The 25,660-nt window shown below is 37.7% G+C and overlaps 1 long non-coding RNA gene across 1 annotated transcript; it reads left to right on the forward strand.

The window, feature by feature from the left end:
- The first annotated feature begins 2,439 nt into the window (after positions 1-2,439).
- LOC128655514 (uncharacterized) lies at positions 2,440-21,557 on the forward strand. The gene is made up of 3 exons (XR_008401833.1): positions 2,440-2,509; positions 12,952-13,048; positions 21,355-21,557. It is a non-coding gene; the product is annotated as an uncharacterized LOC128655514 (long non-coding RNA).
- The last annotated feature ends 4,103 nt before the right edge of the window (positions 21,558-25,660 follow it).

Consider the following 25,660-nt stretch of genomic DNA (forward strand, 5'->3'; position numbering starts at 1 on the left):
AATTGAAAAGTTCTTTTTAAATTGCATGCTATATCTGAATCATGAAAGAAAAAAATTGGGTTTCATGTCCCTTTAAATGGGACACACAATATAAGTGTTTGTAGAAAAGGCAGGAGACCTTGTCTGCGTTTACACAGTAATACATTATAATAAATACTGAGTTAAAGTGGGTAAAAGCCAATTAGTATATTTAAAAAATTAAACAAAAAAAACTTTTTTTTGTGGGGAAAAATCAATACTGCAAAGTCCAAATCAAATACTACGCTGATAATCAACTTTATTATCTGCAAGTCGCTTCTACCTAATGTTCAATGCTTCTCCTCACCACCCCATATAATTTGGACTGAATCAATATGTATAGGCTGTGGACTCGCTCTCGTGGTTCAGAAATCTCCCATTCAAAATGCTCAGTCTCTTGTAACGGGCAACGCATGTGAGTTACTTGTTGTTGAAAAAGAAATCCGGATCTGCATAATCGCTACCATTATTTGCTGTTCTGCGTAAAGTGATGAGCGATGTGTATGCGCAGTCATAATACTCATAAACAGGTAGCAAAAGAGCAGGGCACACACTTAAGGGGTATGTAAATAGCCTTCAGTGACAGGCTTTGCATAAAGGTCCTCACAGAGGGATAGTACAGGAGTCAGCTTTCAATTCAAATTCTCATGAAATATATTAAAAAGGTGAGGATTCATGACGGAAACATATCTTTTTAATATTAATGAAATAATCCTTTCCACCAACATTTTATTTTGCTATCTGCCCCTTTAAATATTGAAAACTTGGTTATTAAAGGGACAGCTGCTGTTATCTTAGTGCCCTGGAGCAACATACTAAGGCTTCTATTTTCAGCCAAAAGTTTCTATGTGCACACATCTGAAGAGACAGCTGAAATGGGAGGGTTAAAGATTTTATTCGGCATCACAGGAGAAGCTTTCAAGAAGTGAAAAAAAGAAATGAAAACACATGCAGCAAGAAAATGAGATTAATAAACAAACAATGACATCTACTAAACAAAGGTAGGTAAACCTATTACTAAAATTATCATTCACTGTGCCTTTTGTGAGAACTTTTACTGTGAGCATGCATGCAAACCATACTTAAAGGTACAGTCTAGTCAAAACTAGATAATAAAAAATGCACTTTTAAACAACTTTCCCATTTACTTTTATCATCAAATTTGTTTTGTTCAATTGGTATTCTCTGTTGAAAGCTAAACCTAGGTAGGCTCATATGCTAATTTCTAAACCATTGAACCGCCTCTTATCTCAGTGCATTTTGACCGTTTTTTACAGTTAGACACTGCTAGTTCATGTGTGTCATATAGATAGCATTGTGCTAACTCCTGTGTAGTTATTTATGAGTCAGTGCTGATTGGCTAAAATACAAGTCTGTCAAAAGAACTGAAATAAGTGGGCAGTCTACAGAGGCTTAGATACAAGGTAATCACAGAGGTAAAAAGTATATTAAAATTACTGAGATAAGGTGCAGTCTGCAGAGGCTTAGATACAAGGTAATCACAGAGGTAAAAAGTATATTAATATAACTGAGATAAGAAGCAGTCTGCAGAGGCTTAGATACAGGGTAATCACAGAGGTAAAAAGTATATTAATATAACTGAGATAAGGGGCAGTCTGCAGAAGCTTAAATACAAGGTAATCACAGAGGTAAAAAGTATATTAATATAACTGGGATAAGGGGCAGTCTGCAGAGGCTTAGATACAAGGTAATCACAGAGGTAAAAAGTATATTAATATAACTGAGATAAGAAGCAGTCTGCAGAGGCTTAGATACAAGGTAATCACAGAGGTAAAAAGTATATTAATATAACTGTGTTGATTGTGCAAAACTGAGGAATGGGTAATAAAGGGATTATTTATCTTTTAAAACAATACACATTCTGGAGTAGTTTGTCCCTTTAAGTACACAAAAAACAGTGTACATGTGAAGCATACTTAAGTACCTGCATGTGCTCAGAGCTGGTATTGCATGTATTGCATGGGAAATTACTCAGCATGTGTCATGTACACAACCGCTGGCTCTCTTCGCAGATACACTTTTTAAAATTAGTGTTTATATGCTCCTATTAGGAAAGATAAATTTAAACAGTGATATATTTTCTAGAGCATTTTTGCTAATGCATGTGTATTGGAAAAATGATTCTATTCAAAATAGAAATGCAATGATGCACATTTTGCTGGAATGCCCCTTTAAGATGGCTAACTTGTATTTTAAATTCTGACTCTAAAGCTAAATAATACATAGTTTTATAGCAAGGCATTGTATATTTGTTGTGTTCTGGAATAAATTAAATTAAAGTTCATGTGTCACTCATACTACTAACTTTTAGCTACAGTTTACATTAGACGGTGTTTAGCATATAATATTGTGTGCAGTGTGGTCTTACCACCACAGAGGGCGCTGCAGCATTTGAGTGCACTCACTGTCTCACTACCATGAACTTTCTGTGTGTGCTGCAGACAGACATGCCATGTGCAACTGCAATCAGGTAAGATCAACCATTAGATTTTATATATATATATATATATATATATATATATATATATATATATATATATATATATATATATATATATATATATATATATATAAAAATTGTTATCTCACTAGTTGCACACACACATGTTGTGTATGATTTGTTTAGCAGCATTAGTAAGTCACTTGCTACTGCATTACACAGAACATACAAACACAACTAGATTTAAATGTTAAAGCGATAATCCAAATACAATTGAAATGTGCATCTTTATTTTTCTGTTTGAAAATGAGCATTTTTGTAATTAGAAAACTTTTTTAGTAAAATCTATCACTGTTTTATTCTTTTATATGAGAGATGTTACTGTAAGTGTATGAAATATACAGACATTAGCAAACAAACTGCATCTGCTTGTGACTTTCTGATATATAGCAGTACTAGAAGGGTGCAAGCTGTATTTTATGAATTGCTTTGATGCTGTTCAGAAGCCTGGCAGGGGTTAATATTTTGTGTTGTTTTTGGTGTGGGTTACCGTATTTGTGCAGTTTAAAATAACTATGTCCTGCTATGTAGATGCTGAAGGGTTAATAATGTAACCATGCTTGTTTAATTTGGCCCTACATTAAAAAGTATTATTCATATGCAAGTGAGCTGTTAGGGTGTTTTATTTAACATGCATTACAAAATACAGTAAATATTTTAAGGTAATTAGTGATTTTAATCTAATTTTCTTGCTGCAAATGTTTTAATTTACTTTTTGAAATGATTCTACCGTAATCAAAATCTTTAACGTAAATTAAAAGACTTGCAGCAAGAAACTGAGATTAAATCCCTATTCCCTAAAAAATAATCCTTGTTAACAGTCCCTTTAATATCAGTTGCCAATTATTTTGATCTAGGGCAGTGGTTTTCAAACCTGTCCCCAGGCCTCCCCAACAGGCCAGATTTTCTGGATTACCTTGGATGAGAGCAGGTAAATAACCATCAGCCAGATTACGAGTTTTGCGTTATGAGCGGCTTGCTACTAACTTGCAAGTTATTTCCACCGCTCACCTTTAATAGCGCTGCTATTACAGGTTTGCAAAAACCCGGCCGTTAGCAGGCAATATGGCAGCATTGAGCTCCATACTGCACACAAATACCAGCGCTGGTTTTACGTGCTCGTGCACGATTTCCCCAGAGACATCGATGGGGAGAGCCGGCTTAAAAAAAAGCCTAACACCTGCAATAACTCCGTAACGCAGCCCCATTGATTCCTATGGGGAAAGAAAATTTATGTTTACTCCTAACACCCTAACATAAACCCTGAGTCTAAACACCCCTAATCTTTTGCCCCCGACATCGCCGACACCTATATTACAATTTTTAACCCCTAATCTGCCACCCCCAATGTTGCTGCCACCTACCTACACTTATTAACCCCTAATCTGCTGCCCCCAATGTCACCGCCACCTACATAAATTTAATAACCCCTAATCTGCCGCCCCCACCTACATAAATATATTAACCCCTAATCTGCCACCCCCACCCCCAACGTCACTGCCACTATACTAAAGTTATTAACCCCTAAACCTCTGGCCTCCCACATCAGTAATACTAAATAAATATATTAACCCCTAAACCTAAGTCTAACCATAACACCCCTAACTTTCATATAATTAAAATAAATCTAAATAAAAATTACTATCATTAACTAAATAATACCTATTTAAAACTAAATACTTACCTATAAAATAAACCCTAAGCTTGCTGCAATATAACTAATAGTTACATTGTAGCTAGCTTAGGTTTTATTTTTATTTAGCAGCTAAGTTTGTATTTATTTTAACTAGGTAGACTAGTTAGTAAATAGTTATTAACTATTTACTAACTATCTAGTTAAAATAAATAAAAAATTAATTTACCTGTTAAATAAAACTTAACCTGCCTCACACTAACACCTAACATTACACTAAAATTAAATAAATTACATTAATTAAATACAATTAACTAAATTACAAAAAAATAAACACTAAATTACACAAAATAAAAAAATAAATGATCAAATATTTAAACTAATTACACCTAATCTAATAGCCCTATCAAAATAAAAAAGCCCCCTCCTAAATAAAAAACCCCTAGCCTAAACTAAACTGCCAATAGCCCTTAAAAGGGCCTTTTGCCGGACATTGCCCCAAATAAATCAGCTCTTTTGCCTGTAGTAAAAAAATAAAATACAAACAACTTCTATGGAAGTCCCATTGAAAAATGACTTTTTGAAAGGTGTTGTAGTTAAGTTGCGTGACTGCCAAAAAAGTGTGCGGTACAGCTGTACTTACAAGACTCGTAATAGCAGCGATAGTGAAAAAGCAGCGTTATACTCATAACGCAAAACTCGCAATCTAGCCGAAAGTCTAATAAAAATTATTTAAAAAAAATATTGCACAAAAAACCTTTTAAGGGTTCAAAAGAAATGAGATCTCGGTGCTAGAAAAAAAAGGCAGGCAAATGGCTTTGACATTGAGACACATACATTGCTAAAGATGTTTTTGTATGTATGTATGTGTGTGTGTGTGTGTGTGTGTGTGTGTGTGTATGTATATATATATATATATATATATATATATATATATATATATATATATATATATGTATACATATATATTATTGTATTTATATGTGTATATATGTATTTACAGTCATATATACACATATAAAAACATTAAAGTGACAGGCCTCGAATTTCCTGCAAGGCTATTGGCTATTGACGTCACCTCAGTCAAATACCGTTCTGCCGTAGGTTGCCTTAGCAGCTTAGTGCGGCAAACGCTGCAAACAAAAAAGGAGCTTTCAGCATGAAGTATTTATTTTAAAGGGGCATGAAACCCAAGGTTTTTCTGTCTTTCATGATTCAGTATAGAGCATGAGATGTTAACCCTTCAGTGCTAAGCACTTTCCCACCTTGGTGCTAAGCTTTTTTAGTTGTTTTTTTTTTTATTTATATTTTTTAAAATATATATTTATTTTTTTCCTTTTTTTTCAGATCCCCAAGACTTACACTGTAGGAAAGGTTAGACGATTACATTTCCAACAGTGGGTCTTGGGGGTCTGTAGCTGCTTAGATGCCTGAGATACAGGCTTCTAAGCAGCATGCCCCCTGCTTCGATATTTAACATTGTTAATGTTAAATAAAGTTGCACGGTGACGTCATCAAGTCATTGCGTGTGACATCACCATACATAACGTGAAGCCCCGGTGATGCCTGTCACTATGCAGGCCAAATCGCCGGGGTAGGAGCGGGTGGGAGCCCCCAGATCTCCCTCAAGGTGGGAGAGTGCTAGCGATGGCTCTGAGCCGTTGTTAGCTCCAGAGTGGGAAACCCTGTGACAGCTCAGAGCCGTTGTTAGCACTCAAGGGGTTAAACGATTTCTCTTTTTCATGACACGATGAGTCCATGGATCATCTTAATTACTAATAGGATATTCACCTCCTGGTCAGCAGGAGGCGGCAAAGAGCACCACAGCAAAGCTGTTAAAAAGCTCCTCCCTTCCCTCCCACTCCAGTCATTCTCTTTGCCTACGTTAGTGCTAGGAAGTGGTAAAGTGAGTTGTTAGATAAAATTCTTCAATCAAGAGTTTATTATTTTTAAAGTAGTGCAAGATTGTGCTGCTTTGTCCTAGAGTGTAGCCGTAGTCCATATCAGTCTCTTCAGTAGAGCAGTGGTGGCTTTAGAGCAATGGGAACTTGTGAGACATAATTCTCACTGCGCCTCCCATGTAATTTACTCAGACTTTTATTTCTCCACAGTTTGATGTGAGGGATAGGACCTCTCAAGCCTGTGAGCTTCCTTGCTGTCAGGCAGATACGAGGTAAGTGCTGCTTTTTTATTCTGGGGCCAAGGAAACAAAGCATCTCAGAGATAAAGGTGTGAACATTTATTGGAAAAATGAACATATAAGGCTCATGCAGGAAGGGGCGCTTTATGTTTGGGGACTACAGACTCTCCTAGACTGGAGATGATTTTAGACAGCCATATCTGCAGGCACTGGGGCTGGTAGTAAAGCTTTTTCATTTGCTCTGGTGGTTTGTGTCTCCTGACGGCTTTACTTAGCAAACAGGCCGATCGGGAGATGAGGTGCATATAGTAACGCCCATGATGGGCTTCAGTTCAGTAGCGTGTCACTAGAAACGCATGGTTTCCAGTAAAGCAGGCGTTTCTAGCATTATCCGTTGGCACTATTCTTATTGCTGAGGTCCGGATCATTCCTGCACCACAAGAAAAGGGACATTGACTCCTGTTTAGCAGTCAGGTAGGCACCTCAGCAGGGTTACTGAGGTGTAAAGGTGTCTGTAGTGTTCAAATTGTGATATTTTCATAATTGACATAGTTGGGTAAAAAAGTTACCTGTTTAAATTTAAAGACACAGTAACATATTTTCATTACAAAAATTTTAATTAATTTTTGAGGTTTTTTATTTATTAATTTACTCATTGTGAACAGTATGGACCAAGGAGACTTGCAAGATGTCACTTGCTCCTTGTGTTTTGATGCAAATGTGGAACCACCTATCCCTTTCTGTCCCTCGTGTATTGAGAGGACTTTAAATTATAGGGAAAATATTTTTTCTGAGCAAAATTTTTCTAAAGCCGATACTGTCCAAGAGTCTTATGACGAGGTTCAAAATATGCCGCAGCTTTCTCCCCAAGCGTCCCAAATGTTACCTCCCTCACAAGCAGTGCCCTGCACTTCTGCTCTAGCTCCCGCTGGAGTTACCTTAAAAGACATAGCTTCTCTCATGATGCGTTGTGTGCTTTTCCAATGTGGCAGGGAAAGCGTAAAAAGGAAAATCAGACATTTAGTAAGCGAGGTTTCTGATGCAATTGTTGCAATTTCGGAGGTGCCCTCCCAGAATACCGAAGAGGAGGATACCGTTAAAGCATCTGAAGGAGAAATTTCAGATTCAGAAAGTGTAATTCCTCTGGCTGATTCTGAGGTTGTATCTTTTAGGTTTAAGCTAGAACACCTCCGTCTGTTACTTAGGGAGGTTTTAGTTACTTTGGACGACAGTGACTCCACGGTAGTGGTTGTTCCTAAGAAGTCTAGTAAGCTGAACAAATTTTTTGAGGTTGCTTCCTCGACAGACGTGTTTCCGGTCCCTGACCGAGCTTATGAAATAATTGCTAAGGAATGGGAAAGACCGTGCATACCTTTTTCTCCCTCTCCTATTTTTAAGAAGATGTTTCCCATAGCCGACTCTAACAAAGATGCTTGGCAAGCAGTGCCTAAGGTGGAAGGGGCCATTTCTACCTTAGCTAAGAGAACTACTATTCCCATAGAGGATAGTTGTACCTTCAAAGATCCTATGGACAAAAAGTTAGAGGGTTTACTCACACTGTACACCAGGGCCTGCAATGACAACCAGCTGTGTGTATTGCTACCGTCACTAGTGCGGCAGTGTATTGGTTTGATGCACTGTCTGAGGCTCTCGGGACAGAAACTTCTTTGGATGAGATCCAGGATAGAATAAAGGCTCTTAAATGCCAAGCTCCAGAGATACGGGTCGAGGTCCAGGGACCCCCAGGCGGAGCTGATAGATGCTCTGGTGGTCCCTTGGACCTTCAGTCTAGCATACCTATTTCCTCCGTTTGCTCTTCTTCCTCGGGTCATTGCTCTAATCAAACAGGAGAGGGCATCAGTGATCCTCATAGCTCCAGCTTGGCCTCGCAGGATTTGGTATGCAGATCTGGTGGAGTAGGCAGCTCTGCCACCTTGGAGACTTCTGTTGAGGAAGGACCTTCTAATTCAGGGGCCCTTTCTTCACCCAAATCTAGTTTCTCTGAAGCTGACTGCTTGGAGATTGAACGCTAAATTTTATCCAAGCGGGGGTTTTCTGACTCGGTCATAGAGACCATGATTCAGACTCGTAAGCCTGTAACTAGAAAGATTTACCATAATATTTGGCGTAAATATCTCTATTGGTGTGAATCCAAGGGCTACTCATGGTTGGTTTTTCCTTTCTATCCTTAACTTCGGTTGAATGACTGGAGTGGGAGGGAAAGGAGGAGCTATTTAACAGCTCTGCTGTGGTGCTCTTTGCCGCCTCCTGTTGACCAGGAGGTGAATATCCCATTAGTAATTAAGATGATCCGTGGACTCATTGTGTCAAAAAAGAAATACATTTATCAGGTAAGCATACATTTTCTTTAAAATTTATTTCTATTATCTAATTTGTTTTGTTCTCTTGGTATTCTTTATAGAAAAGGATACCTAAGTATGTTCAGTAGTTGCTGATTGGTGGCTGCATATGTATACTTCACGTTATTTGCTCACCCAATGAATTTAATAGCTCCCAGTAGTGCATTGCTGCTTCTTCAAAAAAAGGATATCAAGAGAATTAAGCAAATTAAATAATAGATGTAAAGTGGAAAGTTGTTTAAAATTGTATGCTCTGTTTCAGGGTTCTTCAAACTTTTCCCCCCAAGACCCAGTGCCATGATACCACATACCTTTAGGACCCAATTTTTATACTTGGTCTTGAAATAATTTTGTAAGAAATAAATAACATGATAGCTGCAATTTTTGGCAAAGAAACTAAAATATGTGCATAAATTCTAAAAGGGTAGATTAAAAAGCGCAGGGTAAAAGCACCAAACTCCTGATATACCTAAAATGTCCCCAATATAGGTGTAAGAAAGGATAAACAATGTGAGATTTAAACAGGAGCGCTATAGCTAAAGGTGTGAGATAGATATTAGACTAGTGAATGTAAAAACTACACATCAGCGTATAAAACTTCAATATTGATATAAAATATACGAATAGGATAATAGCATATACTTAGTGATAAAGTGTCAAATATTCAGTGATGAAATAGATCGTGAATATTGTGATTATCAAAACATTAAAAAAGCAAAAAATAAGCGAAAAGTAAATAGTGACAAATCAGTGTTAGGCAGCAGAATTCTGCTAAAAGAAATGTAATTTAATGTAACATACACAAATAAAAACACAATGTGTAAAAAAGGACGTCTCCGTATAAAACTAAATAAGCCAATATACCAACAATATTAAAAGGTATCTCCTTATATTCAAAGGTGGGGGATAAAAACAGTCCAAGTAGGATATTAAATGATACAGTCTTACCCCCAAACAATTGCGGCTCTCGATAGAGGAAAAATGAAAATTACCGCCGTAGCGGAAGTGACATCACTTTAAGGGGCGCTGGCCCGGTTGAGCACTCCGATTGGTTCCTATTGTGATCGCTTCGAGGTGACGGCTTTTTGGACCCACAGTGGTAAGGTATCCGCTCTTTATGTGCCAAAATGCATGCAGGATACTAATAACGGCTGTTGTGGATTTTCAATGCAGCTTTTTCTTTTTGTTGAATTAAAATGCCAAAGATGATAGCTGTTCTCTTTATGGAAAAGTAATTCAGATGCTCGACTATGTATAGACCCAGAAAATGCTGATGGTATTCTTTACACTAATGGTCAATTACTTATCCGGTCAATTACGGATCCGGTTTTACTGTTCGCGCGTTCATATCTAAGTTTTATCTGCTGAGCTTTGTGTTGTTTGTTTTTTGTCTATGTTCAGCGACCGTAGAAATCACTGAAATTGAGTGAAGATTGGTGATTTTAAAGACAATCAGTAATTGACCATTAGTGTAAAGAATACCATCAGCATTTTCTGGGTCTCTACATAGTCGAGCATCTGAATTACCTTTCCATAATATTTATGTGCCAAAATGCACGCAGGATACTAATAACGGCTGTTGTGGATTTTCAATGCAGCTTTTTCTTTTTGTTGAATTAAAATGCCAAAGATGATAGCTGTTCTCTTTATGGAAAGGTAATTCAGATGCTCGACTATGTAGAGACCCAGAAAATGCTGATGGTATTCTTTACACTAATGGTCAATTACTGATTGTCTTTAAAATCACCAATCTTCACTCAATTTCAGTGATTTCTACGGTCGCTGAACATAGACAAAAAACAAACAACACAAAGCTCAGCAGATAAAACTTAGATATGAACGCGGCGAACAGTAAAACCGGATCCGTAATTGACCGGATAAGTAATTGACCATTAGTGTAAAGAATACCATCAGCATTTTCTGGGTCTCTACATAGTCGAGCATCTGAATTACTTTTCCATAAAGAGAACAGCTATCATCTTTGGCATTTTAATTCAACAAAAAGAAAAAGCTGCATTGAAAATCCACAACAGCCATTATTAGTATCCTGCGTGCATTTTGGCACATAAAGAGCGGATACCTTACCACTGTGGGACCAAAAAGCCGTCACCTCGAAGCGATCACAATAGGAACCAATCGGAGTGCTCAACCGGGCCAGCGCCCCTTAAAGTGACGTCACTTCCGCTACGGCGGTAATTTTCATTTTTCCTCTATCGAGAGCCGCAATGGTTTGGGGGTAAGACTGTATCATTTAATATCCTACTTGGACTGTTTTTATCCCCCACCTTTGAATATAAGGAGATACCTTTTAATATTGTTGGTATATTGGCTTATTTAGTTTTATACGGAGACGTCCGTTTTTACACATTGTGTTTTTATTTGTGTATGTTACATTAAATTACATTTCTTTTAGCAGAATTCTGCTGCCTAACACTGATTTGTCACTATTTACTTTTCGCTTATTTTTTGCTTTTTTAATGTTTTGATAATCACAATATACACGATCTATTTCATCACTGAATATTTGACACTTTATCACTAAGTATATGCTATTACCCTATTCGTATATTTTATATCAATATTGAAGTTTTATACGCTGATGTGTAGTTTTTACATTCACTAGTCTAATATCTATCTCACACCTTTAGCTATAGCGCTCCTGTTTAAATCTCACATTGTTTAAAATATGTGCATGCTTTATTCCTGATTATAGTCAAATATGAAAGCATTGTAAAACGTAATAACACACACACTCTCATACAACACACACACTCATACAACACACATTTCCATGTAACACACATACCACACACTCTCATACAACACACACACTTTCATATAACACACATACCACACACACTCTCATACAACACACACACTTTCATATAACACACACTCACCCCATACACTCTTACAACACACACATACACACACACACTTTCATAACACACGCATACCACACACAAACTCTCATACAACACACACCACACACTCTCATACAACACACATTTTCATGTAACACACATACCACACACACTCTCATACAACACACACTTTCATATAACACACATACTACACACACTCTCATACAACACACACACTTTCATATAATACACACTCACCCCATACACTCTTACAACACACACACTTTCATAACACACGCATACCACACACACTCATACAACACACATACCACACACTCTCTCATATAACACACACACTAATACAACACACACACACACACTCATACACAACACATGCACAGCACACACACAATCTCATACAATACACCACACACACTCCTACAACACACACACAAGTCGGGACCCAGTACACATGGTGTTGTGACCCAGTAATGGGTCCCGACCCATGGTTTGAAGAATCCTGCTCTATTTTAATTATGAAAGAAAAATGATGGGTTTCATGTCCCTTTAAAGGGACAATCTATTCGAAATTAAACTTTCATGATTCAGATAGGGCATGCAATTTTAAACAACTTTCCAATTTACTTCTATTATCTAATTTGCTCAATTCTTTAGATAGCCTTTGTTGAAGAAATAGCAATGCACATGTGTGAGCTAATCACACAAGGCCTCTATGTGCAGCAACCAATCAGCAGCTACTGGGCATATCTAGATATGCTTTTCAGCAAGTGATATCAAGAAAATGAAGCAAATTAGGTAAAATAAGTAAATTCGAAAGTGGTTTAAAATGACATGCTCTTTCTAAATAACGAAAGAAAAAAAAATTGGGTTTCATGTCCCTTTAACTCTGAATAATATGGGCTTTTACTATGCTGAAAATTGGTAATGCAGGCTTCAGACCTCAAATGATTAACAATAGTCTGTATATCTTTCTAATTGGCTTTAGCATGGACTTTGTGCTAACAAAACAAGGAAAGGCGTACTGACAGTATGATGTGACACTGACTTTGTGATAACATACATAAAACGAGGAAAAGCCTACTGACAGTAGGATGTGACTAGAGTGACTGTCACGTGAAGTACGTCAGGATTAGCTCCTCCAAATAAGGAAAATGGTGGTGAAATTTGGCCACTGGAAAACTTTTGCATAGACCATTACATTACAGGCAAAGCGGGCAAAATAATGAAAGTATAATGCAAATTTGTTTTATTATTTATAATTAAATAATTCATGTTATAATCACAAAGTGTATTATGCCCATTTAACGGGACAGAATATTGCTGAACAGACTTTATCTAATTATTTTGCATATCTAACTTAATACTCATTTATTTGATGTTGTTTCCTATTACAGAAACATGTCAAAGGGTCTATAAAGACATTACTGACCATGAAATGAGAAGATGCATAGGGGACTGCCAATCCCACACAAGAATTGTTTGTGGTCACTGGTAAGCAGTTATGTTTTTTCTTGTTTAAATCACCCCACTGAGTCATTTCTTTTATAATTGTTTTTTGTTTTTGTTTTTTTTATACAACATGCTTATATGGATGTGATACAGCAGGGGAGTGTTTGTTTCTGTCTATACAACATGCTTATATGGATGTGATACAGCAGGGGAGTGTTTGTTTCTGTTTATACAACATGCTTATATGGAAGTGATACAGAAGGGGAGTGTTTTATTTCTGTTTATACAACATGCTTATATGGATGTGATACAGCAGGGGAGTGTTTTATTTCTGTTTATACAACATGCTTATATGGATGTAATACAGCAGGGGAGTGTTTTATTTCTGTTTATACAACATGCTTATATGGATGTGATACAGCAGGGGAGTGTTTTACTCACTTCCCTGATCCTCCCATGATCATAAATAGAGCAGCCATGTTGGAGTTTTCTCTGTGCTTGGATTGAGCTGACCCTTTGAAAGGAATGTTCCATTTTGATAGTGGTGCTTCTTTGTGACAGGATTTTTATTGCACTATCAACTAATATCAATTAAAATGTTAATGAATTATAAATCTTGTCTAAAAAGAAACATTCTTCAAACAAAGGAATGCTCCTATCACAGGAACAATAAATAAAACTCCCTTTACAATTTTCAGTGCTTCAGCAACATGCAACTTAAGATAAAACAATATATATTTCTTTAAAAGAGCATATTAGTAAAAAAATGCATGCTCTAATTTGTTTTAATTCATTTTAAGACCATCAACCCTGCACTAACCCACAAAGGGATTAAACACACAGTAGAAGTACCGCTTGGAACCACAGAGCACTGCTGATCCTGAGCGGAAGTGCTGCTGATCCAATCATGAGTGCTAGTCATTCAACTAGTATTTCTGATTAGATAAGCAGCAGTTGGCAGTTTTTGCTCTGGACCAGCAGTGCTCTGCAGGTACCAATCAGTACTTCCATTGTGTGTTTAAAGCCTTTGTGTGGGTTAATCTCACAGTAGTGCAGGGTCAATGGTCTTAAATTTACATTAAAGGATGTCAATTTTTTTTACTATTAAGGCCCTTTTAAAGGGACAATAAACACCTTGAGATGGTAATATAAAATGATAAACTGTGTGTGTATATATATATATATATATATATATATATATATATATATATATTCATTATTTATTTTTTCCCCTTTTCCTGTAATTCTATTCTGAAGTTGTGAGCTTTTCAGCTCCTGTTAGAAATGGAAGTGCAGAACACTGTTATATTCCACCCAGCCATTGGCTGCACACTCTAGTGATAAATTTATAACTGTACCTAATTGGCCACAGCAGATAATGTAACCTAAGTAAGATCCCATTGTTTTATAGACACTAAAACTTTACACTTAGTTTGTTAATGTTTAAACACCAAATATAACTTTAAAAAATACATCTACATGTTATTCACAGACTAACCTTTTCTTTCAATGCTTCATTCTATCTAGCATTTATTTAGGGCTAGATTATAAGTGGAGCGCTAATTTCTTTCATGTAATTAGCAAGAGTCCATGAGCTAGTGACGTATGGGATATACATTCCTACCAGGAGGGGCAAAGTTTCCCAAACCTCAAAATGCCTATAAATACACCCCTCACCACACCCACAAATCAGTTTTACAAACTTTGCCTCCCGTGGAGGCGGTGAAGTAAGTTTGTGCTAGATTCTACGTTGATATGCGCTCTGCAGCAGGTTGGAGCCCGGTTTTCCTCTCAGCGTGCAGTGAATGTCAGAGGGATGTGAAGAGAGTATTGCCTATTTGAATTCAATGATCTCCTTCTACGGGGTCTATTTCATAGGTTCTCTGTTATCGGTCGTAGAGATTCATCTCTTACCTCCCTTTTCAGATCGACGATATACTCTTATATATACCATTACCTCTACTGATTCTCGTTTCAGTACTGGTTTGGCTTTCTACTACATGTAGATGAGTGTCCTGGGGTAAGTAAGTCTTATTTTTGTGACACTCTAAGCTATGGTTGGGCACTTTTATATAAAGTTCTAAATATTTGTGTTTAAACATTTATTTGCCTTGATTCAGGATGTTCAACGTTCCTTATTTCAGACAGTCAGTTTCATTATTTGGGATAATGCATTTGAATAATCATTTTTTTCTTACCTTAAAATTTGACCTTTTTCCCTGTGGGCTGTTAGGCTCGCGGGGGCTGAAAATGCTTCATTTCATTGCGTCATTCTTGGCGCTGACTTTTTTGGCGCAAAAAAATTTCTTTGTTATTTCCGGCGTCATACTTGTCACCGGAAGTTGCGTCATTTTTTGACGTTTTTGCGCAAAAAGTGTCGGAGTTACCGGATGTGGCGTCATTGTTAATGCAGATAATATTTACTTTAGTAATGTTACATTACCTGTTGTTGTTCCATCAACATCTAATACTCAGAGTGTTCCTGTTAACATAAGAGATTTTGTTTCTAAATCCATTAAGAAGGCTATGTCTGTTATTCCTCCTTCTAGTAAACGTAAAAGGTCTTTTAAAACTCCTCATTTTTCAGATTAATTTTTAAATGAACATCATCATTCTGATAATGATTCCTCTGGTTCAGAGGATTCTGTTTTAGAGGTTGATGCTGATAAATCTTCATATTTATTCAAAATGGAATTTATTCGTTCTTTACTTAAAGAAGTCTTAATTGCATTAGAAATAGAGGAATCTGGTCCTCTTGATACTAAATCTAAACATTTAAATAAGGTTTTTAAATCTCCTGTAGTTATTCCAGAAGTTTTTCCTGTCCCTGATGCTATTTCTGAAGTAATTTCCAGGGAATGGAATAATTTGGGTAATTCATTTACTCCTTCTAAACTTTTGAATCAATTATATCCTGTGCTATCTGACAGATTAGAGTTTTGGGACAAAATCCCTAAGGTTGATGGGGCTATCTCTACTCTTGCTAAACGTACTATTATTCCTACGGCAGATAGTACTTCCTTTAAGGATCCTTTAGATAGGAAAATTGAATCCTTTCTAAGAAAAGCTTACTTATGTTCAGGTAATCTTCTTAGACCTGCTATATCTTTAGCGGATGTTGCTGCAGCTTCAACTTTTTGGTTAGAAGCTTTAGCGCAACAAGTAACAGATCATAATTCTCATAGCATTGTTAATCTTCTTCAACATGCTAATAATTTTATTTGTGATGCCATCTTTGATATCATTAGGGTTGATGTCAGGTATATGTCTCTAGCTATTTTAGCTAGAAGAGCTTTATGGCTTAAAACTTGGAATGCTGATATGTCTTCTAAGTCAACTTTGCTTTCCCTTTCTTTCCAGGGTAATAAATTATTTGGTTCACAGTTGGATTCTATCATTTCAACTGTTACTGGGGGGAAAGGAACTTTTTTACCACAGGATAAAAAATCTAAAGGTAAATTTAGGTCTACTAATCGTTTTCGTTCCTTTCGTCACAATAAGGAACAAAAGCCTGATCCTTCCCCTACAGGAGCGGTATCAGTTTGGAAACCATCTCCAGTCTGGAATAAATCCAAGCCTTTTAGAAAGCCAAAGCCAGCTCCCAAGTCAACATGAAGGTACGGCCCTCATTCCAGCCCAGCTGGTAGGGGGCAGATTACGATTTTTCAAAGAAATTTGGATCAATTCGATTCACAATCTTTGGATTCAGAACATTGTTTCACAAGGGTACAGAATAGGCTTCAAGATAAGGCCTCCTGCAAGAAGATTTTTTTCTTTCCCGTGTCCCAGTAAATCTAGTGAAGGCTCAAGCATTTCTGAAATGTGTTTCAGATCTAGAGTTGGCTGGAGTAATTATGCCAGTTCCAGTTCTGGAACAGGGGCTGGGGTTTTACTCAAATCTTTTCATTGTACCAAAGAAGGAGAATTCCTTCAGACCAGTTCTGGATTTAAAAATATTGAATCATTATGTAAGGATACCAACATTCAAAATGGTAACTATATGGACTATTCTGCCTTTTGTTCAGCAAGGGCATTATATGTCCACAATAGATTTACAGGATGCATATCTGCATATTCCGATTCATCCAGATCACTATCAGTTTCTGAGATTCTCTTTCCTAGACAAGCATTACCAGTTTGTGGCTTTGCCGTTTGGCCTAGCAGCAGCTCCAAGGATTTTTACAAAGGTTCTCGGTGCCCTTCTGTCTGTAATCAGAGAACAGGGTATTGTGGTATTTCCTTATTTGGACGATATCTTGGTACTTGCTCAGTCTTCACATTTAGCAGAATCTCATACGAATCGACTTGTATTGTTTCTTCGAGAACATGGTTGGAGGATCAATTTACCAAAAAGTTAATTGATTCCTCAGACAAGGGTAACCTTTTTAGGTTTCCAGATAGATTCAGTCTCCATGACTCTGTCTCTGACAGACAAGAGACGTCTAAAATTGGTTTCAGCTTGTCGAAACCTTCAGTCTCAATCATTCCCTTCGGTAGCCTTATGCATGGAAATTCTAGGTCTTATGACTGCTGCATCGGACGCGATCCCCTTTGCTCGTTTTCACATGCGACCTCTTCAGCTCTGTATGCTGAACCAGTGGTGCAGGGATTATACAAAGATATCTCAATTGATATCTTTAAAACCGATTGTACGGCACTCTCTGACGTGGTGGACAGACCACCATCGTTTAGTTCAGGGGGCTTCTTTTGTTCTTCCAACCTGGACTGTGATTTCAACAGATGCAAGTCTGACAGGTTGGGGAGCTGTTTGGGGGTCTCTGACAGCACAAGGGGTTTGGGAATCTCAGGAGGTGAGATTACCAATCAACATTTTGGAACTCCGTGCAATTTTCAGAGCTCTTCAGTCATGGCCTCTTCTAAAGAGAGAGTCGTTCATTTGTTTTCAGATGGACAATGTCACAACCGTGGCATATGTCAATCATCAAGGAGGGACTCACAGTCCTCTGGCTATGAAAGAAGTATCTCGAATACTGGTATGGGCGGAATCCAGCTCCTGTCTAATTTCTGCGGTTCATATCCCAGGTATAGACAATTGGGAAGCGGATTATCTCAGTCGCCAAACGTTACATCCGGGTGAATGGTCTCTTCACCCAGAGGTATTTCTTCAGATTGTTCAAATGTGGGGACTTCCAGAAATAGATCTGATGGCTTCTCATCTAAACAAAAAGCTTCCCAGGTATCTGTCCAGATCCAGGGATCCTCAGGCGGAGGCAGTGGATGCATTGTCACTTCCTTGGAAGTATCATCCTGCCTATATCTTTCCGCCTCTAGTTCTTCTTCCAAGAGTAATTTCCAAGATTCTAAAGGAGTGCTCGTTTGTTCTGCTGGTGGCTCCAGCATGGCCTCACAGGTTTTGGTATGCGGATCTTGTCCGGATGGCCACTTGCCAACCGTGGACTCTTCCGTTAAGACCAGACCTTCTATCGCAAGGTCCTTTTTTCCATCAGGATCTCAAATCCTTAAATTTGAAGGTATGGAGATTGAACGCTTGATTCTCAGTCATAGAGGTTTCTCTGACTCTGTGATTAATACTATGTTACAGGCTCGTAAATCTGTATCTAGGAAGATATATTATCGAGTCTGGAAGATTTACATTTCTTGGTGTTTTTCTCATCATTTTTCTTGGCATTCTTTTAGAAAGATTGCTAGTCTTCCTGATATTCATTATTTTGTACAAGCTTTGGTTCGTATTAAACCTGTTATTAAGTTAATTTCTCCTCCTTGGAGTTTGAATTTGGTTCTGGGGGCTCTTCAAGCTCCTCCGTTTGAACCTATGCATTCGCTGGACATTAAATTACTTTCTTGGAAAGTTTTGTTTCTTTTGGCCATCTCTTCTGCTAGAAGAGTTTCTGAATTATCTGCTCTTTCTTGTGAGTCTCCTTTTCTGATTTTTCATCAGGATAAGGCGGTGTTGCGAACTTCTTTTAATTTTTTGCCTAAGGTTGTGAATTCTAACAACATTAGTAGAGAAATTGTGGTTCCTTCATTGTGTCCTAATCCTAAGAATTCTAAGGAAAGATTGTTGCATTCTTTGGATGTAGTTAGAGCTTTGAAATATTATGTTGAAGCAACTAAAAATTTCCGAAAGACTTCTAGTCTATTTGTTATCTTTTCCGGTTCTAGGAAAGGTCAGAAGGCCTCTGCCATTTCTTTGGCATCTTGGTTAAAGTCTTTGATTCATCATGCTTATGTCGAGTCGGGTAAAACTCTGCCTCAAAGGATTACAGCTCATTCTACTAGGTCAGTTTCTACTTCCTGGGCGTTTAGGAATGAAGCTTCGGTTGATCAGATTTGCAAAGCAGCAACTTGGTCTTCTTTGCATAATTTTACTAAATTCTACCATTTTGATGTGTTTTCTTCTTCTGAAGCAGTTTTTGGTAGAAAGGTACTTCAGGCAGCTGTTTCAGTTTGATTCTTATGCTTATAATTTCAGTTTTTTTCATTATAAGATTTAAACTTTGTTTTGGGTGTGGATTATTTTCAGCGGAATTGGCTGTCTTTATTTTATCCCTCCCTCTCTAGTGACTCTTGCGTGGAAGATCCACATCTTGGGTATTCATTATCCCATATGTCACTAGCTCATGGACTCTTGCTAATTACATGAAAGAAAACATAATTTATGTAAGAACTTACCTGATAAATTCATTTCTTTCATATTAGCAAGAGTCCATGAGGCCCACCTTTTTTTTATGGTGGTTATGATTTTTTTGTATAAAGCACAATTATTCCAATTCCTTATTTTTTATGCTTTCGCACTTTTTTCTTATCACCCCACTTCTTGGCTATGCATTAAACTGATTTGTGGGTGTGGTGAGGGGTGTATTTATAGGCATTTTGAGGTTTGGGAAACTTTGCCCCTCCTGGTAGGAATGTATATCCCATACGTCACTAGCTCATGGACTCTTGCTAATATGAAAGAAATTAATTTATCAGGTAAGTTCATACATAAATTATGTTTTATTGTGCGCCCGCAAGTGGACAAATGTGCCCTTTTGCAGGCACGCAATAAATAACCAGCCATTAGAAGTGTCTGGTTATTGCTACTATATGCTTGTGGTAGCAACTAGCGCTTATAAAATTAACCAGAGATCAGATCTCTGGTCAATTTTATAAATATGCCCCAAATGCCCCCAAAATACAGTGTAGTGTATTTTATAAAAAAATACAAATTGTATTATTTTTATGTTTTAATAAAATATTTGCACTAGGTAGTATTTTGGGGGTAAAGTTGGTCGGAGTTGGGTGTTATATTTGCTGCATCGCTGAGCTACTTACCCCCTTCACTGCACTTAGATTCTGAGCTTGCGTAATTTTACACTTGAGTTGTAATACCAGCTAATATTAGCGGGCGCTGGTATTACTCAATGGAGCACTAATATTGCTTGCACGCAAGCAATATTTAGCACTTCACTTGTAATCTGGCTCTTAGTGTTTAATGTCCCTTTAAATAAGCAAGCAGTGCAGCACCTCACATAGCATGGGAGTATCACAGAAGTAAATAGATTACTGTCTTACTAAATGCTACTCTGCTATATCATTTTCCTTTGGGAAGGGAAGTGGGGATATGAAGATTTAGAATATGACACATCTAGATAGCATATTACTTAATATTTTGTAAAAGGAAAAAAACACAATTGAAAAGGAAATAAACTGCACATTGTGACTTTCCCTCTTTTATCTCCAAAAGTCTAGGAACACAACCAAAAATTTAAATTACAACATAGGGTATCAAATAGTGCACATTGATTTCTAGAGTAAAATATAAATATCTTAAGGAAAAAAAAGTCTCAATATAGTAACCCTTTAACGACTGAGATGTACCATGTATGTTGCCGCTCATTAAGGGTTATATTTTTTTAAATAGCACGTGTCCTGCCACAAGTGGCGGTACTGCGCTATTATACCCTCTCTTCTTGTCATCGTAAATAGTGCGGCCTCAACACTGGCGGCGAGACCGCGCATTTAATAGCACTTCCCTATTCAAAGCTGAGTGATGTACAGGGTACGTTGCTAGTCTTTAAGGGGTTAAAGTATAGGTTCTAAGCATCCCATTGGCAGGTAGTGATCTGTTTGATTAGGAAGGAACGTGGCCAAATATGTTAATATCTAGATGGAAATTGCATTGACATGAGAATTTATGGAAGTTAAAAATACAATTCTTTTTTAGTATTCATCACAACCTTGAAGTTGAAATAAAGGCATGTTATTTTTTTTTTTTTACTTTTACTTTTTTACTTTTTTAGTTCTACAAATTAAAGTTCTGCTGTAGACTAATCAATTAGCACAGAATGCCCATGTTTATGTAATATTTGTTTTTATTTTTACAGGCCGGTGCCAAATTCAAGATCATAGAACTGATACAGATGGACATCATATTATATTTTTGTTGTTCTGTCAACATTATTGTGCATCTTCATTAAACTTGTACCCTAGGCCTATACTATAAGTTATTCTCTGGTTTATTACAATGTCATATTTAAAATGTTTTAATACCTGGAAAATTTGAAGCCTAATAAAACTTTAAATTATTTTTGTAAGAGTCAATGCTGTTGTTTTTATGGAGTCATTTCTAAAGGATTTTTTGGTGAATATTTTTATCTTCATACAGTATTGAGGTTAACAGATCATATTTACCAGACAGGCAAATGCTAATTTTATTAAAATCAATAAAATATAAAAAATAAATATGATTTATCTAGTTTAACTTCTGGTAACAATTGCAGTTAGTTATATACAATAATTATTTTTTATATCTGCACAGATATGGAGAGATCTGTAAAACAAATATTCATAAAGAAAATAATCAATTAAAATGACGGCCAAAAAAGACTGAAAGGGAGGTAAAAACATGAAACATAATAACGATGGGCAGAACTGAAGATTGATTTATAAGTGGAATGCCTTAAAGGGGTGTGCTGTAAAAAGGGGCCATACTGTACCTGAGATAATGATATTAGTGTTATAATATAACTCTAATATAAGAATACATCAAGTATTCAACTTAAAGGGATACTAAACCCATTGTTTTGCTTTTATGATTCAGATAGAGCATGCTATTTTCTAATGTACTCCTAGTATCATTTTTTCTTCGTTCTCTTGCTATCTTTATTTGAAAAAGCAGAAATGTAAGATTAGGAGCTGGCCCATTTTTGTTTTAGCACCTGGGTAGAGCTTACATATTGGTAGCTACATTTAGCCACCAATCAGCAAGCGATACCCTTGTGCTGAACCAAAAATGGTCTCTTGAACTTACTTTCCTGCTTTTTTGAATAAAAATAGGAAAAAAACGGAAAAAAAATTGATAATAGGAGTTAACTAGAAAATTGCTTAAAATTGCATGTTTTGTCTGAATCATGAAAGAAAAAATGTGCGTTTAGTGTCCCTTTAATATATTACCTGTCATAATATTAGTTTTATATATGAATATATATTACCTCAGATAATGCATGGATACAACTTTAAGATCAATTAAATTCATACAAACAACTTACATAGATAAACTTTTGCAGGAAAAAACATTTTATTATTAATTTGTAAATATCATTGACGTAAATAATAGTAAATTTGTAGTGCTCTTGTGGCAGACACTGCTCTTAATTGTGATATATGTGCCAGAGATATGCTAAAGATTTGCAGTTGACTTGTTAGAGATTTGTAGTAGACTTGAAGGGCTCTTGCTATTGACTTGCCAGAAATTGACTAGACACTTGCAGAGCTCTTGCAGTTGACTTGCCAGAAATTGACAATAGACTTGCAAAGCTCTTGTAGTTGACTTGCCAAAAATTGGCTACAAACTTTCAGAGCTCTTGCAGTTGACTTGCCAGAAATGCTCTTGCTAGAGACTTGCCAGGTAAACTTGCTGCAAGTTGAAAAAGTCCGGCCACAATTGCACGCGCAGTGCCCCAAATTTGAAGTAGAAGGACCGACCAAGTATCTTTTTCCCTCTCCCGGTTCCTAAAATCCATGCCATATACACGTCCCCTGATAGGGGACGTAACAGGGATTAAACTGATAAGAATAGTAATACTTAACACACCACTCCTATCTGGTGGCACAGTAGATTGTACGCGCAGTGCCCCAAATTTGAAGTAGGAGGACCGACCAAGCATCTTTTTCCATCTCCCGGTTAATAAAATCCATGCCATATACACGTCCCCTGATAGGGGACGTAACAGGGATTAAACTGATAAGAATAGTACTATTTAACACACCACTAATATCTGGTGGCACAGTAGACTGCACACGCAGTGCCCCAAATTTGAAGTAGGAGGACCGACCAAGCATCTTTTTCCATCTCCCGGTTCCTAAAATCCATGCCATATACACGTCCCCAGGCGCCGCAACTGCCTCTGGGAACCTTACCATGGGTCCCAGGCCGCACGTCTTGTAATTCTCTGTCTGGGAAATTATCTATCTATCAAATCTATCTATCGTATCTATCAAATGTATCTATTGCATCTATTGATCTATCTAATCTATGTATCTATCTATTAAAATCTATCTATCTCGTGGCCGGACTGTTATCTGACAGCCACTTGTGTTTTGGCCAAATGTCCATCTGCCAAATGTCTGTCAGCTAAAAGTCCGGCCACGATTGCACGCGCAGTGCCCCAAATTTGAAGCAGAAGGACCGACCAAGTATCTTTTTCCATCTCCCGGTTCCTAAAATCCATGCCATATACACGTCCCCTGATAGGGGACATAACAGGGATTAAACTGATAAGAATAGTAATACTTAACACACCACTCCTATCTGGTGGCACAGTAGATTGCACTCGCAGTGCCCCAAATTTGAAGTAGGAGGACCGACCAAGCATCTTTTTCCATCTCCCAGTTCCTAAAATCCATGCCATATACACGTCCCCTGATAGGGGACGTAAAAGGGATTAAACTGATAAGAATAGTACTACGTAACACACCACTCATATCTGGTGGCACAGTAGATTGCACGCGCAGTGCCCCAAATTTGAAGTAGGAGGACCGACCAAGCATCTTTTTCCATCTCCCGGTTCCTAAAATCCATGCCATATACACGTCCCCTGGTGCCGCAACTAACTCTGGGAACCTTACCATGGGTCCCAGGCCGCACGTCTTGAAATTCTCTGTCTGGGAAATTATCTATCTATCAAATCTATCTATTTATCTATCAAATCTATCTATCGTATCTATCAAATGTATCTATTGCATCTATTGATCTATCTCTCTAATCTATGTATCTATCTATTAAAATCTATCCATCTCGTGGCCGGACTGTTATCTGAAAGCCACTTGTGTTTCTGCCAAATGTCTGTCGGCCAAATGTCCGTCTGCCAAATGTCCGTCGGCTAAAAGTCCGGCCACGATTGCACGTGCAGTGCCCCAAATTTGAAGTAGGAGGACGACCAAGTATCTTTTTCCATCTCCCGGTTCCTAAAATCCATGCCATATACACGTCCCCTGATAGGGTAAGTAACACAGATTAAACTGATAAGAATAGTAATACTTAACACACCACTCCTATCTGGTGGCACAGTAGATTGCACGCGCAGTGCCCCAAATTTGAAGTAGGAGGACCGACCAAGCATCTTTTTCCATCTCCCAGTTTCTAAAATCCATGCCATATACACACCCCCTGATAGGGGACGCAACAGGGATTAAACTGATAAGAATAGTAATATTTAACACACCACTCATATCTGGTGGCACAGTAGATTGCACGTGCAGTGCCCCAAATTTGAAGTAGGAGGACCGACCAAGCTTCTTTTTCCATCTCCCAGTTCCTAAAATCCATGCCATATACACGTCCCCTGATAGGGGACGTAACAGGGATTAAAATGATAAGAATAGTACTACTTAACACACCACTCATATCTGGTGGCACAGTAGATTGCACGCGCAGTGCCCCAAATTTGAAGTAGGAGGACCGACCAAGCTTCTTTTTCCATCTTCCAGTTCCTAAAATCCATGCCATATACACGTCCCCTGATAGGGGACGTAACAGGGATTAAACTGATAAGAATAGTACTACTTAACACACCACTCATATCTGGTGGCACAGTAGATTGCACACGCAGTGCCCCAAATTTGAAGTAGGAGGACCGACCAAGCATCTTTTTCCATCTCCCGGTTCCTAAAATCCATGCCATATACACGTCCCCTGGCGCCACAACTGCCTCTGGGAACCTTACCATGGGTCCCAGACCGCACGTCTTGTAATTCTCTGTCTGGAAATTATCTATCTATCTATCAAATCTATCTATTTATCTATCAAATCTATCTATCTATCTATCGATCTATCGTATCTATCAAATGTATCTATTGCATCTATTGATCTATCTATCTAATCTATCTATCTCGTGGCCGGACTGTTATCTGTTAGCCACTTGTGTTTCGGCCAAATGTCCGTCTGCCAAATGTCCGTCGGCTAAAAGTCCGGCCACGATTGCATGCGCAGTGCCCCAAATTTGAAGTAGGAGGACCGACCAAGCATCTTTTTCCATCTCTCAGTTCCTAAAATCCATGCCATATACACGTCCCCTGATAGGGGACGTAACAGGGATTAAACTGATAAGAATAGTAATACTTAACACACCACTCATATCTGGTGGCACAGTAGAATGCACGCGCAGTGCCCCACATTTTAAGTAGGAGGAC

This window comes from Bombina bombina, chromosome 4 (genome assembly GCF_027579735.1).
Source record: "Bombina bombina isolate aBomBom1 chromosome 4, aBomBom1.pri, whole genome shotgun sequence".
Lineage (NCBI taxonomy): Eukaryota > Metazoa > Chordata > Amphibia > Anura > Bombinatoridae > Bombina > Bombina bombina.